General features: G+C 44.6%; 1 long non-coding RNA gene across 1 annotated transcript in view; it reads left to right on the plus strand.

Annotated features, from left to right (window-relative positions):
- Positions 1–2796: 2796 nt before the first annotated feature.
- LOC122793645 overlaps positions 2797–16226 on the plus strand; it is a 288923-nt gene continuing 275493 nt past the window's right edge. The window contains exon 1 of the long non-coding RNA XR_006363502.1: positions 2797–2998. This is a non-coding gene — a long non-coding RNA (uncharacterized LOC122793645). The remainder of the gene's footprint in view (positions 2999–16226) is intronic.

Below are 16226 nucleotides of genomic sequence, written 5' to 3' on the forward strand. Positions count from 1 at the left end.
CAGGACAACTACTGATAAAGATGGGCAACACCACAGTCTTGTGGTACATAAACAAGCAGGGGGGTACCCATTCCTACCCCCTGTGCAGACTAGCCATAGTATTGTGGAACACGACCTTGACTTACCAAATAGATCTACATGCTCAATTCCTGCCCGGAAAGCAAAATACCCTGGCAGACGCACTAAGCAGAAATCCTATGGACCCACACGAATGGAAACTGGATCCACAAATCTTCAGCATGTTGACACACAAATGAGGGAGCCCAGACATAGATATTTTTGCCTCACCCCAAAATTATCAGTTGGACAAATTCTGCATAAGAATTCCTCACAAAAAAGCTTGGAAAGTGGATGCTGTGTCCTTCAGCTGGAAAAACCTATCAGTCTATGCCTTTCCTCCTCTGCCTCTGCTCTCCAAGATCTTGCTAAAAGTCAGACAGGAAAAACCAAAAATGATACTGATTGCTCCAGACTGGCCTCGCCAACACTGGTACCCGCTCCTACGCAATATGTCACACCTTCCTCCGTGGTACCTGCCTCTGACACCTTACCTACTGTCTCAGCAGAACTATCGAATTCTGCACACTCCGCTCCAAACTCTGAATCTTGCAGCATGGCTAATCAACTAATTTCACCAGTTACATCTCTCAGCAAACATGTGATGGATGTCATTTTGGAGGCTAGAAGGCCTAGTACTAGAAAATCTTATGCAGACAAATGGAAAAGATTTTGTGCGTGGAACCAGGCACAAGGAATAAGCACAGCAATGCCCAATATTCCTCAGATTCTGCAATATTTAACTGAGATGCTTCACAAGGGCCTATCTTTTTCTTCTATAAAAATCCATGCCTCTGCCATTTCAGCTCATTACAACACAGAGCCTCCCCTCTTTTCTCATCCTGTGCTAAAGCAGTACCTCAGAGGGGCCAAAAATTTAAGACCTCCCAGGAGAGCACCAGCTCCTGCATGGGGCCTCAATTTTGTTTTGGAAAAACTCACTCTACCCACTTTTGAGTGAGCTGCTACTGCAGATTTAAAGTTTCTCTCCTGGAAAAGAGCTTTACATTTAGCAGTTACTTCAGCTAGATGGATTTCAGAATTACAGGCTCTTATGGCAGTGGAGCCTTTCATTATTTTTCATCCGGACAGGGTGGCTCTCAGGACCATTCCATCTTTCATGCCTAAGGTGGTATCCAGTGTGGCTCTTAATCAGACCATTCATCTGCCAAATTCCTTTCCCAATCCACAGAACAAGGGTGAGCTGATTCTGCATTCATTGGATGTGCCCAGACAACTTAGATTCTATTTAAACAGGAGAAAACCTCTAAGAAAATCTGAGCAACTATTGGTGGCATTTGCTGCAGGGGCAGAGGGAAAACTAATTTCAAAGCAGACTATTTCTAAATGGATAAGCCATTGTATTCGTTTCTGCTTTGTGCACCATGGTAAACCTATCCCTAAGGGGATCAGATCCCATTCCACCAGGGCTGCATCTACTTTTGCAGCCTTTCTCAGAGGGGTTCCTACCAGAGACATTCTAGAAGCTGCTACCTGGAGCTCAGTTAATACGTTCACCAAACATTACCATTTACCTCTCTCCTCTAAATCCAGAGCTGTTTTTGCCACTGCCGTCCTGCAGGGCCTTATAGCTGCTCCTAATTCTGTATAAATCCATCCTCCCAACCATAGCTTTGGGAATCTACCCAAATGTAATGACTGCAACAGTGAAACACGAAGAACATAGTACAGTTGTGTACATTTACCATAAATTTAGATGTTCGAGTGTATTCACTGTTGCAGTCCTGGTTACCCACCCTCCAGCCCCCTGTATACCTCTTCTTTCTTTTAATATGCTTAAAACCCTTTTTGGTGTATGTGCTTTTGATTGGAGGTATATTGTTTGTGTTCTAAATTATATACATATATATATATATATATATATATATATATATATATATATATATTTTGCTCTCCATTTGGGGGGGCACCTGACATCTGGGGCAAGAAAAACTGATGAAAATGGCGTTGGCTGCATGTTTCATACCCCTGATGACCTGACGTCATGGAATAAGGGACAGCAACCGACGCAGGACCCAAGACTTTGTTAATCAGGCCGACTGAGGGCAACCTGCCAGCAGGTTACCCAAATGTAATGACTGCAACAGTGAATACACTCGAACATCTACATTTATGGTAAGTGTACACAACTGTAATTTACTGCTTCCAGGTTTCTAAAAATGCAAATATTTGCTGTGCTTAGATGGTGATTATCAATCTTGTGATGTATGAATAATTTAAAAGAATTGGAGGTGTGGGTGAAGGCCATAAGATAGTAGATGACCTGTTGTGGTTCTGATTCAGTAACCTTAAATCCGAGACCTTTGCTGCTGTGGTGTGCCCTGTCAATCATCATTACTTGATACTCACATTTTTTTTTTAAATGATCTCTTATTGTCTGTCACCAGTTCATGTATCAGGAATGTACAGAAATCTGTTGGAAGTTTTGAACAAAGCTGGAGCTTTCTGCAGGTGTGTACAAAACAGTGGTTCCAGAGCTAAATATTAATTATCAGAATTTACAGTTTATATGCATCTTACTTGCCTGTAATCAGTTTTCTGATTTTTCCAGTCTCGAGTGATTTATATTCTTTGTTTTTAATTAGATTAATTAGATGATAAGTTCTGATATTTGTGCTTTAATGTTGGTGAATAGCAGTTTTTGTTGTTTTTGTGTTCAAATAGATGCATAAAGTCAAAAAGTATGTTAAACGTTGTTCTTTTCCCCCTTCTAATAGGGATTCCATTTCCAAAGAACTTCCATCAAATCTGCAGAAAGATCCTGTGTCGTCTCTTTCGCGTTTTTGTCCATGTATACATTCATCATTTTGATCGCATCATTATGATGGGGGCAGAAGCACATGTCAACACATGCTATAAGCATTTCTACTACTTTGCTACAGAGCTAAATCTGATTGACCGCAAGGAACTTGAGCCATTGGTAAGTTTAAAAACATTCCTGCCATTATTTTTATTCTGCTGTCTTTTGAGTCGGCAGTTGTGTTTTTCATGCTGGATTTTGTTTACTGTGACATTCCTTCATGCATACTGTGATTCCCTTTCATTTTGGAATGGTGCCAAAACTAGCCCAGCCCCTTTCTTAATATACATTTTGATGATGTTCTTCGTGTTTCACTGTTGCAGTCATTACACTTGGGTTATCCTGCTGGCAGGCTACCCTCAGTCGGCCTGAATTCCAAAGTCTAGGTTCGGCGTCGATTGCTGTCGCCTCTTCCCTAACGTCAGTGCGCCAGGGATATAAAAGATGCAGCCAACGCCATTTTCTTCTTTCTTGCCACCTGGTGCCTGAAGCAGAAGCAGTTCACAAGTGCCGGTCGGCAGACTCCTGAGATTTTCATGTTCGAAATTTAGATCCGAAGTCTTCATTAAAAGCTAAGTACCCTGTTGGGAAAAAGTTAATAATTGTATTTCTTGTGGGAAGCAAATACTCATAAGGATTTTCATTCTTACTGTATTCCTTGCCTAGGCCCTGACCATGATGTTGCTTGTTGTCGGTTTTGTGCTAGATTTAACCAGCACACTATAAAGCGCAGCTACGATTTTGCTTTTCACTATTTTGGCAGAAGATTTAATTACACGATGCCATCGGATAGCCAACCGACTACCACAATTCACAAGAAACGCAAAGAAAAAGAAAAGGACAGGCATCCGAGGTCTAAAACCGATGAAGCTTCTTCTAAGCCAGCTGCCGGTTCGCCGGCTCTCAGTGAGGCGCTTTCGCAGTCCCTGACACCCACTACTTTGGACCCGCAGGCCACTACAATCTCCCACGTGGAGTCGCCTAGGCCGTTGGAAGCTCAAGGTATTGGACCTTCAGAAACTTTTCCCTCAGATGGGTCCGGAGCCGCTGAGCAGGCATCGGCTTCTGAGGGTGTTTTCAGACCTACTCAGTTGTACATTAAAGCGACTCCAGTTACAAGGGCAAAGACTAAAGCATCTTTAAAGACAAAGAAACAAGTACAACAGCCTCATGGTCAGGCATCCATGCCCAAAAAACAGATGCTCAAAATGGCCGAAGACTTAATTACTTTGATCAGGGGTTCTCATCCCCCTCCTGATAAGAGGCCTAGGCAAGAGACAGAATATGAATCTTCAGATCAGGTTTCCATTTCTTCAGATTCCTCTTCTGATCAGGAATACTCTCTTCCTCCCTATGAGGATTCTGATGCTGAAGAATCTATCCCTTCAGCCTCTCCTCCTGAGGATTACTCTTTTGGGGAAACCTTGCATACCATGAGGGAACATTTCCACTGGGAGAGCCAAGATTATTCTGATTCTAAGGAAAAAGCTCAGGGACTTTCTTTTACTCCCACAACACAGGCCCCTAGCTGTTCCACCTGTGTTAGACATTGTAGATGATGTATTTTCAGAGTCCAGTCTGACCCCTGACTCCTTACCTCCAGCTCCTGTTAAGCCGGACAGGTACTATAGGGTGCCTGACTCTCATAAATTCCTTTTCAAGAACCCTGCTGCTGACCCAGAAACTATTTCTCAGGGTCCCAAAGGGGTCAAGGCATCCACTGCAAAAAACCCTACTCCCTCCTACAGGGATTCTAGGGCATTAGACAGATGGGGAAAGAAGATTTACACCTCTGCTACCTTGGCTATAAGGGCTTTAAATTGTCAGTTTCATATGCTCAAATATCAGCAATATATTATGTCACTGCTTAAACAGAAAATGTTGATAAATTCTGAAGGTGCAGAAAACAAAGAAATGCAGGATTTATTGCATGCAGCTGAGCAAGTTGGAAAGTATACTTCGTAATGTGGTTTTGATTCTTTGGAGGCCTCCTGCAGGGCCACTGTCATGGGTTCTGTCATTAGGAGGCATGCTTGGTTAAAGGAACAAAATTTACCAGATCATGTTAAAGCAAAATTATTAGATGCTCCATTACAGCATGATACTTTGTTTGGTGTTAAAGCAGAAGAGGTGTTAAAGAAAATGGAGGACAAAGCTAAATCTATGCAAACAGTCAATGATTTCTTACAGGTACAGCCTCCAAGATTTAGCAGACACTGGCCTACAAATAATTGGTCCTTTCCAGTGTCAGACAGACCACAAAAGGGCAGATACAGATGCCCAAGAGGCAGATCCCAGCCCCAAGGTTCATACAGGTCTAAACAGTGGGGTACTTCTACCTCCAAAAGTCCCAGTGACTTCCCCCTGCCTACGCCAAGCACTTACGTTTTGGCAACACCTTTAGGGGAAAACTAGCACTTTTTTCTCAAAATTGGCACATAACCCAGGACAAATGGGTCTTAGACATAGTGTCACAGGGCTACAAGTTTCACTTTCATACCATGCCAAGGGCAAACGGTTGGCCAGACCTACCAAAAAAACATTGGGCAGAGGCACAAAAACAAGTCTCATCCCTCATGGACATGAGGGCCATTCAACAAGTACCAGAACAAGAGCAGGGACAAGGATTTTATTCAAGACTGTTCTTGGTACCCAGAAAGGACAAAGCCTGGAGACCAATACTGGACCTATCTATTCTAAACACATATCTGGATATACCAAAATTCAAAATGTTGACCTTACAGCAGCTTCTGCCCATGCTGGGCAAGAAGGCTTGGCTTGTGACTTGAGACCTAAAAGAGGCATACCTGCATGTCCCAATCAGACAAGCATGCAGAAGATACCTCAGATTCAAAGCTGGCTCAATGCACTACCAATTCTCTGCACTGCCCTTTGGCTTATCTACTGCTCCCAGGGCCTTCACAAAGTGCCTGGCACCAGTAATTGCATTCTGCAGACAAAGAGGAATACAAATATATCCTTACTTGGACGACTGCCTCATTCAAGCAGAGAACAAGGACATTCTACTACAGCATCTGGCATTTGTAAAAAGGTTACTACCATGCCTAGGGTACACAGTCAATAAACAAAAATCAAAACTAGTACCCTCTCAAGAGATAATATTCCTGGGTGCAAGCTTAAATACAACTGCCCAGATGGCTTATCTCACGCCAGACAAACAAAGGCAACCGACTACCTACTTCACACTGTTTGCAACAAAGGCCCAGTTATCTGCAAGAGAAATTCTGCAGGCATTGGGCTTCATGGCATCCTGCATTCTACTAATTCCATATGCAAGACTGCATGTGAGGAAACTTCAATGGTACCTAAAAAGTGTTTGGACTCGGCATTGTCACAGCCTGGAAACAAGAATTACTCTCATTCCCTGCCTGCAACAGGAGTATCGATGGTGGGCAAAGGCCTGTCACCAGAACAAGGGACAGCCATTCACCTTACCCCCAGCCAGGCAGACATTGACAATGGATGCATCAGATTATGCCTGGGGGGCACACATGGCAGGAAGATGTATTCAAGGCACATGGTCCGCCAACCAAATGCATCTACATATCAATCAAAAAGAGATGCTAGCTGTTCAGAATGCCCTGACAGCCCTCAAGGACCTACTTCATCTTGGACAACTACTGTTAAAGACAAGACAATACCATGGTCATGTGGTATATAAACAAGCAGGGAGGCAGTCATTCTTACCCCTTCTGCAGACTAGCCATGACTTTGTGGGACACAGCATTGACTTACCAAGTACATCTGCAGGCACAATTCCTGCCAGGAAAGATAAATATTCTGGCAGACGAACTAAGCAGAAACCTCATGGATCCCCACGAATGGAAAGTGCATCCACAAGTCTTCAACATGATAACAAGGAAATGGGGATGTCCGGACATAGACCTGTTTGCCTCTCCTCACAACTGCCAACTAAAGAAATTCTGCACAAGGACTTATCACAGACAAGCATGGAAAGTGGATGCCCTATCTTTCAGCTGGAAAAACTTAACAGTATATGCCTTTCCTCCACTGCCTCTCCTCCCCAAGGTACTCCTAAAGGTCAGACAAGAGATGCCAAAAATGATACTGATTGCCCAAGACTGGCCCAGCCAGTACTGGTATCCAATCCTAAGGAACTTGTCTCAATGCCCAGCCTGGACCTTGCCTCAAATACCACACCTACTGTCCCAACAAAACAATCCGATCCTGCACAGCCAACTCAAGACCTTAAATCTGGCAGCATGGCGGATAATGTAGTCATACAAAACACACCTCTCACTAAAGCGGTGGCCAGGAGGCCTAGTACTAGAAAATCTTATGCTGGAAAATGGAAGAGATTCTGTGCCTGGAACCAGGCACAAGGAATTGACACAGCAGTACCAAATATTCCTCAGATTTTGCAATACTTAACTGAGATGCTGGACAAAGGCGTATCCTTTTCATCAATTAAAATTCATGCCTCTGCCATTTCGGCTCATTACAATTCAGAGCCACCAATCTTTTCTCATCCTTTGTTAAGGCAATACCTCAGAGGAGCCAAAAACTTAAGGCCTCCAAGGAGATTACCAATACCTGCATGGGACCTCAATTATGTTTTGGAAAAACTCACTCTGCCCCCTTTTGAGCCAGCCGCTACAGCTGATATAAAGTTTTTATCTTGGAAACAGCTCTGCTCCTAGCAAAAACCTCTGCAAGACGAGTCTCAGAGCTACAGGCACTCATGGCTATGGAACCTTTTATCATTTTTTATCCAGACAGCATTTCTCTGAGAACAAACCCGACATTTATGCCTAAGGTAGTGTCCAGTGTGGCCCTTAACCAAACTATTCATCTGCCTACATTTTATCCAAACCCACAGAATAAGGGGAAGAGAATTCTGCATTCTTTGGACATACACAGACAGCTACGCTTCTACTTGAACAGATCCAAAGCTTTCAGAAAGACTGAGCAATTACTAGTGGCTTATGCTGCAGGATCACAAGGAAAGGCTTTCTCAAAGCAGGCTATTTCAAAGTGGATAGGCCACTGCATTCGTTTCTGCTGTTCACAACATGGCAAGCCAGTGCCTAAGGGCATTAGGCCACATTCTACCAGAGCAGCAGCCACTTTAGCAGCCTTCCTCAGGGGAGTACCAACCAAAGACATTTTAAAGGCTGCTACCTGGAGTTCAGTGCACACCTTTACAAAGCACTATCATTTACCACTCTACTCTAAATCCAGGGCAGGCTTTGCCACTGCAGTTCTGCAGGGCCTCATAGCCGCTCCTAATGCTATTTAGCTCCAGCCTCTCAACCATAGCTTTGGGATTCAACCCAAGTGTAATGACTGCAACAGTGAAACATGAACATATTACAGTTGTGTACACTTACCATACATGTAGATGTTCGAGTGTATTCACTGTTGCAGTCCAGGTTACCCACCACCATCCCCCATTTCCTTGCTGGATCTTATCTACACTTCTCTAATCTATACAACCTATGCGGTGTATTTGCTTGTAGATGAAGGTATTATATATATTTTGGTGCATGCATATTTTTAGCCTACCCTTTTGGGGGCACCTGACATCTGGGGCAAGAAAAACTAAAGAAAATGGCGTCGGCTGCATCTTTTATACCCGTGGCACACTGACATCAAGGAAGAGGCGACAGCAACCGACACCGGACCTAGACTTTGGAATTCAGGCCGACTGAGGGTAGCCTGCCAGCAGGATAGCCCAAGTGTAATGACTGCAACAAGTGAATACACTCTAACATCTACATTTATGGTAAGTGTACACAACTGTACTTTTTGCATTGCTGCATGGTTTAATGTTTCTGAAGAGGTAGACATTTCCTTCAGTTTTTGTTTTGGTGACTAAGATAGTCTAATCAGACAATTTCTGTTTGTCTAAATTGGATGCTGACATAACCACTGATATGATGACATCCTCTTCATTCCTACTCATGATAGAGTCTCAGATCCGATCCTTGGATCCAGGTCGGCCCTATTCTCCAGACTTGGATCCAAGTTTCGAGCTCCCCCCTCTTACCTATAATGCACTACACCCACCCAAGCATCTCGGATCTTGTTTGCAACTTTAGTGTCTGGACAAGGATCTCTATGCTCTGGAGTTGTGGTCGTTAATTTAATTGCTAAGTGCAAAGTATTCACTTTTGTCCTTTCATTCCCTTTTCTTCTAATTTTTAACTTTACACTTTCTCTATTATCCTTTTTGTCCTGGGGGGGGGGGTAATTATAGTTAGTAGTTTTCTTACCGTACTGTAGAGTGTTTGGTTTTGGCAGGGTTTCGGGCCAATTCTGTGGTTGTCACGTCTCACAAACCCTCCCTGGGGTTCAAACATTGCACATCTTATGTTCATAAGATCCCAAGTCAAGATCCCCACCCAGAGTGCGTGTATTGTTTGGGTGCTGATCACTTGAAAGCTGGTTTGTGAAGTCCGTGCATCATTCAATCCACAAGCGCTCATCGATAGGCATAATAAGTTAATCTTAAGGGGGTTTCCATCTTTGGCTCCTGAGGCTCAGGCAACCCCCTCTGTGGCTTCATCTTCTTCTAAAGAAGCAGAAAAGAGATCTCTCCCTGTCTCTCCGAGAGACCCTCTGGAACGGAAGTTCAAAATTAAGAAAACTTTGGAGCCAACCGACTTGAATCCGAAGAAAGTGCCTAACCCATCGGACCCAGGGGAAGTAATAAAGTTATCACCTCCTTCTTCATTGGCTCCAGTGTCAGATCCCATGGCTCTGATTCTGAGAGCTCAGATAAAGTCTAGCCATTCTTTAAAGTCCAAACACTTCTGACCTCCCTCATTAGCTTCTTCCAGGTCCTCTAGAAGCTGTTCCGAGGCACACATGGGCAGGATGATGAGAAGATTCCTTAAGGCCATATTCAGGTGGGGGTAATGTCGGCTCCGTCCCCTATAGGATCCATGAGCTACCTAGGCCATACCATCAGGACTTCTTCTCTGATCTGTCCCTCAGCTTCATAGTTATGGGTTTTGTGACTCCAGAGTGCGTCTGATTCAGTGCTGGAGAAGCCTCCTTCCTCGATGCTGATGGTACCTTTAATCAGCCCTGTTCCTATACCCTTGGAGCAGAGCAGATCTCTGAGCCAAGGTGTCAGTGCTGGGTCCAAGGGAGTGGGATCTGCTCCTTCCTTGTTGGAGCAGTCCCTTCCCTTGGGTGCCTCAGCCCTTGACAGTTCGGGTCTGATATTAATATACAACCAAACACCCTAATACTGGGTGATTTCAACTACGCTGCCATTAACTGGGAAAACTACTCTTGCACCAACACCTTTGCCCAACGGTTCTTGGAATTCATAAATTCCAATGCCCTGGATCAACTAATCCATAGTCCCAACAGGGGCTCCAATATCCTAGACCTGGTCATTACCAACATGGGAAATCGATGCTCCACACCTATGGTCACCCCCTCGTTGGTCAGGTCAGACCATAAGCTAATCACCCTTAACATCCACATCCCACCCCCACCCCCCAGTAAGGAAACCTCCATAAAAAACTTCTCCAAGGCCAACTTCATGCTACTGAAGTCAGAAGTTACAAACTTCATGACACCCATGCAGACGGGAACTGAAAGTTCGACTGCTGAGTCCTACACTAAGGCACTGAACGAGTACATCCACTCATGAATGAATTGTGCCATCCCAAATAGAACCAAGATGTTGTCCTCCAAAAAAAAGGAAGCCAATCTGGTGGTTCCCTGCCATAAACAAACTTTACAACAAAAGGAAAAAACTGTTGCAGAAAAGAGGAAAATCCCAGGATGCAAAAAACTCCCTTACCAGCCTCAGTAAGAAGCTGAGATCCCTCATAAAATCCTCCAAAGCTAGTTACGAAAATAAAATTGCCAAAGATTCCAAAGACAACCACAAGGTATTCTGTAACTATGTCAAGAATCTAAATGGCAATGCTCAGATCTGCTCTGAGCTACAACAGAATGGCATTAAATATACTGATCCCAAGGATATTGCCAATATCCTGGCAGATTGATTCAGTGCCAACTTCACCCCCCTCTCACCCCCTAAATGGCCCATCTCAATACTGGAAGATTGCCAAATTCTGGTAATAATGGCCACACAGGTAAAAAAACGCACTTTCCAAAGCTAAGAATACAGCATCCATGGGACCAGATGACATTCCGGGCTGTGTACTACATGAACTACAAAATTAATTGGCATCTCACCCAAGTGTCATATTTAATCATATCCTCACGTCAGGCTTTGTGCCCACTGAGTGGCACACAGGTACAGTTATCCCACTCCACAAGGGGGAATCCACCTTAGATCCCGGGAACTACTGCCCCATCAGTCTGACGAGCCTGATCTGCAAGGCCATGGAACGTATTATCATGGAACTTATAAACAAAGACATTGGCAAACTTAAAACACTGGACCCCACCCAGTTTGGGTTCTTGCAGGGCCGATCTTGTCTCCTGAACCTTATTGACTTCTTCGAATCAGTCTCCAGAGCCGTGGATGAGGGTAAAGCAGTCCACACAGCCTATCTGGACCTCATCAAGGCCTTTGACACCATCCCCCACTCTGGAATCGTAGATAAACTTACTAAGCTGGGCATTAATCCCTACGTCACTTGATGGGTTGCCAACTGGCTTACTTACGGAACCCACACTGTAAAAGTAGCTGACTCCAAATCCAGCTCCAGACAAGTGACAAGTGGAGTACCTCAGGGTTCAGTCCTGGGACCTCTCTTGTTTGGCATCTACTTCTCTGAAGTACAGGCCAACACTAAGGGACTCTGGCTAACAAATTCACAGATGACTGCAAACTGGGAGCCATTATTGAATCCCCAAATGATGTGGATACTCTACAAAAGGGCCTTACAGAAGCAGATGTTTGGTGCCAGAGCCATGGGCTCAAGCTCAATGCCAAGAAATGTATAGTTATCCCCTTTGGGAAAAAAACATGTGCCCATGAATTATCACATAGGTGGCAGTACACTAAACACCGAAAGTGTGATAAGAGACTTAGGGACACAGGTGGACAGTGGTCTCACCTTCAATAACCACATCGCCACAACATTCAGGAAATCCTTCTATGTGGCACACCTCATCACTAAGGGCTTTTCATCCAGAAAAAAGGAGGTCATTGTCCCACTGTACTCATCCCTCATTAGACCCATTATAGAATACAACGGCCCATTTGGTATGTACCTCTCAAGACATCTGCAACAACTGGAAAGGCCGCAGAAATACCTCACTAAAAGAATCACAGGCCTAAAGCAGATGCCCTATGCTGACCGCCTTAAAAAACTCCAGCTATACTCTGTCGCATATCATCTACAAGGTCATGTCAAACCCAGAGCTGTTGGACATGCTACACTTAAAGAAATCCCAATCCCTCAGAGCCACACACTCCAGGGATCTAAATCTTGTCTTCACAATAAACAAAACATGCTGGAGGGATAGGTTCCTGACCCAGAGACTCCCCAGACTTTGGAATAGACTGCCCATACATGTCAAGCAGAGCGCCTCTTTGGCCCTCTTCAAAAGGAACCTTGATGATTGGATGGAAGAAAGGAAATTCACCCTGGGGATCACGTCAGTCGCCCTGCTAGACAGGGGTCCAGGGAAGTAAATAGTGTGGGAAGAAATAGCCAGGGAATTGTTATGGCTAGGCTTGTGTAGGCCCTAGGGGCCAATAGCCTAGTACCAACCTATGATTTCCTCTGGAAGTCATGGATCTGGTGTGAACCCTAGCCACCTGCCCTTTATGTCTTCGGCTTCAGGGGAGATGGAGAGGGCCTCTCCCAGTTCGTCGGCCTTTCAAGTTGTGAAGAGGGTTTTCTCCTGAGTCAGAAAACTATCACATCATGTCCCGCAATCCACCCTTGTACCCCTTCGGTCGGGGCCTTGTGCTCATTCATTCTGTTCTGAATCAACCCATCCTGAGCAGTCTGCAGGGGATATCCCTGCCCAGAATGGATTTCCTTCTTCCGATACTTTCCTGGAGTACCCCACTGAGGAAGTCCCCCGAGGAAGAAGTGCAAAAGGAGGCATATTGGCTCCCTGATGGAGTCATTAACTGAAGACACTGACTTTGAGAAGGAAGAAGGATCATCCCCCCTGATCCCTACCTGAAGATGTCTCCTTCGGAGACGTTCTGGAAATCCTGAAGCAGAAAGGTGGGTGATCTGCCCAACCTCCTCCATTTGGAGGCTTTCGTATTGGACCCATCTGCGTCCTGGCTGACCCCCCCCCCCCCCAGCAGATGACCCTATTGATTTGGTTTCCCGCTGGAAATGAAAGGAACCAGATACCATCAAGCCCCCAAGTAGATTCCTGGGTCCACCAGCTGACAGAAAACATTGGATTAAGGGCCCCGTATTTGATACCATTGTGGTGGCAGCAGCCACTAAAACAGAACTGGCAGAGGAGACTGCCAGTGTCCATCTGGGTAACAGAGTCTAGAGCGTTGGACAGGATTGGAAAGTGCGTTTATGCTTCAGCCACTTTTGTGCTAAATCCATGCCTGCAGAGGAGCTTAAGAAGTTTTCTCCCAAGCTGGCCACTCTGTCATCTATTGTCAATTCCTTGATGAGGCTAATCTCCCATACAGCAGAAGGTACCTCATTAACTGCTGGTTCAGGTCTGTCCCTAGGGAGGCATGCCTGGATGAGGCTATGTGATTTGCGAAGTCCTTTAAGGATTCCTTTGTTAATGGCTCTTTTGATGGCTCTTCACTGTTTGGGCCATCGGTTAGAGATACTCTCACCCTCAGCAAAAAGGACGGGGAATACTATTTCTGTTGTAGAAATCAAATTTTCTTCCCCTCAGAGGTCCTTTCCCAGGAACCAGGATGGAGGCAAGAAAATGTCGTTCCTTTAAATCCCAAGGGGCCTTTTCAAGATTGGCGCGGGGAACCTTCCACTAGAGGCAGAGGAGGAGGGTTTAATGGTAGGTACCATCCTAGAGGCAGAGGGGGTGTGCAAAACCAGGGCTTCAGAGACACCTTCTCCAACAAGCCCTGTCAGTCCTCCTGAAGTGCTGCCTGACTGTCCATTTCTGGAGGCAGTCGGAGGTCGACTTGCTTTGCACTCAGAAGCCTGGATGCACTTGACACAATACCTCGGTGCTAAACGTAATATCCAGAGGCTACTACATTCTTTTTTTCCTTCCCCTTCCAAACACCAACAGGAAACTCCCTGACGTGCCTCCCAGTTAGAAGGAGCAGGCAGCACAGCAAGTTCAAAGAGACATCTAAGAGGTCCCGACCAAACAAAGAGGATTTGGAACCTACTTCCACTTCTTTTTTGCTCTTGAAAAAGACAGGGAACCTAAGACCCATACTGGATCTAAATTAATTGAATCTTTAAAGAAGTTGAGGTTCCGAATGGTATGGTCCAGTCCATTCTGCCACTATTGCGCAAGGACAGTTGGATGTTCTCAATAGATCTCAAGGATGCCTGCTATCGCATCAAAATACAGAGGCGCCCAAGGAGATAACTGTGCTTTTGGCTAGGAGCCAGTCACTTTCAGTTCAGAACACTACCCTTTGGGCTTACCACACCTCCCTGGGTGTTCATGAAATGCATGGCAGTCGTAATAGCTCACATGAGACTCGAAGGATTCCGGGTGTTTCCATACCTATATGATTGTATACGATTGGCACTCCTTACTGCTCCCACAAGTCATCAGCTTATCCAAGCCAGAGATTATTTAATTTAACTCTCACATTCCCTAGGAATCACTAGAAATCTAACATTATCCTAGCCTCACAAACTGTTTCAACTAAGAAAGTTTACAACAGCAAGTGGAAAAGGTTTGCTGTTTGGGCTGCAAATAAAAATATCAGCACCATTCTCAGATATTGCTTTTTCTTAGTACCCTGTTTAAGGAAGGAGGTGTCTTCTCTACCATAAAGCTTCAATTAGCTGCAATTTCAAATTTTCATACTACTAACCAGTCTCGTTCCTTGTCTTCCTTTAGATTATGCAAAGCTTTTATGAAAAGCATTTTCTTGCTGAGACCTCCCACTAAAGACCCCTCCCCAACCTCCCACTAAAGACCCTTTCCCACCTTGGGACCTCACTGTTGTGCTGCAGAGTTTGATACGAAGACCCTTTGAGCCAGCAGCCAGTTGTGATATGAAGTTTTTTTCCTGGAAGTTGATCCTTTTAGTAGCCATTACTTTAGCCAAGAGAATTTCCAAACTACAGGCATTATCTTCCAAACCTCCTTACAAAATCTTTCATAAGGACAGGGTGTGTCAATCCCTCCTTTATGCCTAAATTAGCCACAGAAAACAATTATCAGTCAGTCCATCCACTTACCAGTATTCTTTCCAAATTTTTCTAACAAAAGAGTATATTCTACTTCTTTTTGATATTCGTAGACAACTATGTTTCTATCTGCACAGAACTAAGCAGCACAGGAAGTCAGACTAATTGTTTGTAGCTTTCTCTGCTAGCAAACTAGGCTGGGTGGTCTCTAAGATCACCTTAGCAAAATGGATTACAGGTTGTATCTCCCTCATTTATTCACAAAAGGGCCTAGAACTGCCCTAACCTCCTAGTCCACATTCTATCAGGGTTATGACTGCTACTTCCACCTTGTCATTTAGAACCTCCATTGACAATATTTGTGCAGCAGCTACATGGTCAAACAATCACACCTTGGTTGCACACTATAAATTAGATATCATCTCGAGAAGCAAGGCTTGACTCAGTGGTGCTCCGGCATATCCTTCCAGTAGGTCACCCTGGAATCGGGTAACTGGGGATTCTGACCCTATCATGAGGAGGAGTGAAGAGGATAACATCAAATTAGAAAGTTGTCTTACCATAACTTTGTATCTGTGTTGCTCATCTTTATTCCTATTCACCTTCCCACCCAGCCATCCCTGTGCCTTATTCTTCTAGAGGATTATGGAACATGACGGGACACTTAAGTCCCATGTCTGAGCCTCATCTGCCTTTCTTCTGTCCTGTCCTGGTTATGGATGTATAGGAATAAGCAAACTCAATCTGAAGTGCTTGGGTGGATGTAGTGCATTATGGGTAAGAGGGAGGAGCTCGAGAGTTGATCCAAGTCTGGAGAATGTGGCCGAGCTGGATCCTAGGATCGGATTTGAGACCCTATCGTAAGGCGGAATGAAGATGCCAAGTTATGGTAAGACATAACTTTCTATTTCCTCTAAACACAAGGTATGTTTGTCTATTAGTAAGATTGCTGTCTTCATTTTCACCTTTGAGCACAGTTTTGACTTTTCTGGGGTTTTGTTTTGTTTTTCTTACTCCCCATTATCAAAGTCAACAAAAAACTAGAAACCCAATCCTTCAGCACTACGAATGTCACCAGATAAGCACAA

This window comes from Protopterus annectens, chromosome 2.part0 (assembly GCF_019279795.1).
Source record: "Protopterus annectens isolate FY-2018-M chromosome 2.part0, PAN1.0, whole genome shotgun sequence".
Lineage (NCBI taxonomy): Eukaryota > Metazoa > Chordata > Ceratodontiformes > Protopteridae > Protopterus > Protopterus annectens.